Source organism: Tachysurus vachellii, chromosome 12 (assembly GCF_030014155.1).
Source record: "Tachysurus vachellii isolate PV-2020 chromosome 12, HZAU_Pvac_v1, whole genome shotgun sequence".
NCBI classification, from domain to species: Eukaryota; Metazoa; Chordata; class Actinopteri; order Siluriformes; family Bagridae; genus Tachysurus; species Tachysurus vachellii.
The window spans coordinates 15,741,303-15,742,542 of NC_083471.1; the positions used below are offsets into that span (position 1 = coordinate 15,741,303).

At 38.0% G+C, this 1,240-nt stretch overlaps 1 pseudogene; it reads left to right on the forward strand.

Annotated features, from left to right (window-relative positions):
- Positions 1 to 758: 758 nt before the first annotated feature.
- Positions 759 to 936, forward strand: LOC132855446 (U2 spliceosomal RNA; annotated as a pseudogene).
- The last annotated feature ends 304 nt before the right edge of the window (positions 937 to 1,240 follow it).

Sequence of the window (1,240 nt, forward strand, 5' to 3'; positions counted from 1 at the left end):
TTGAATTGCCATAACATATTTTGCCACCAGGTGTGACTTAGTTTGATGAGTTTAGTTTGGATATAATTTTGTGAGAAAGGGCTTTTGTCCAGCCTCTCTAACCCACAGCCCCAGGCATTTAAAGAATATGAGAGATTGTTGTCACATGCAGAGCGTAATCAGTACTTGTCAGATATTTCTACAGCTCTTTTCTTCTGTCATAGGTCTCTTGGCAGCCTTACTGGTAAATATTTCTCTCTTCATACATTTTGGCAGGACTTCCTGTTCTTGGTGAGCCATTTTCTGTATGATGATGGCAATGGAATGTCTGATGTTTTATTGAAATTCTTTTATATACCCCTCTGCTGATACTTACCTTTCAACATGTGAAATATTGTGCATGTTTTTGTAAGCTTTTTGAGGACCATGGCTTCAGCAGTTGGATGAAACCAAGAACATTTAAACAAAATCCTTCAGAAACAACTGATCTTTATTTGGGTTAATCAGTATAATTTCACTGATGACAGCTGTAGGTTAATTACTTTTGAACAGGAGATGGAAAGTGATTGGTTCATTCTTTATAAAAGGGTGTGCAGACTTATGCAACCAGGTTATTGTAATTTTTTTCCTCTAATTTTCATAAAATGTTTTATTGTATTTCATTTAATTCTACACAATTACAATAATTTCACATTGAGGGTGTAAAAAGTTCTCATGTGATTTATTAGTTTAACTTTTCTTTACTTCACCAAAACCTGCAATTTATCAGTGATGTGTTAATAGGTGTGTCGTTCATCTGTAGTATCTGTTATTATGAGTTTAATATATGATTCATCCTCTATATGAGGACTTCATATTAAAAGTATTTTTAAAGTTGGGAGTCGGAAAAGGAGCTTGCTCCGCTCGCTCCACGCATCCACCTGGTAACGCAATATCAAGTAAACAGGTGGCTCAAGAGGTTAAGGTCCTGGGCTGTTGATCGGGAAGGTCGAAGTTCATGCTAATCCCTCCCTGCTCCAAGGGTGCTGTATCATCCCCTGCGCTCTGACGCCAACATCCTCAGTTGGGGTATGCAAAGAAAAGAATTCCACTGTAATGTATATGTGGCTTATGGGGCATTGACATGGACTCCTATGCTGTTCTGTTGCACCAGTTAAGCCAGTAAATATGGACTACAACAAGATTATAGACACTTTGCAGATGCTTTGCACCCCTAAACTCATCATAATTGCGGAAAGTATTGCCAGTACATGGTGGTGTT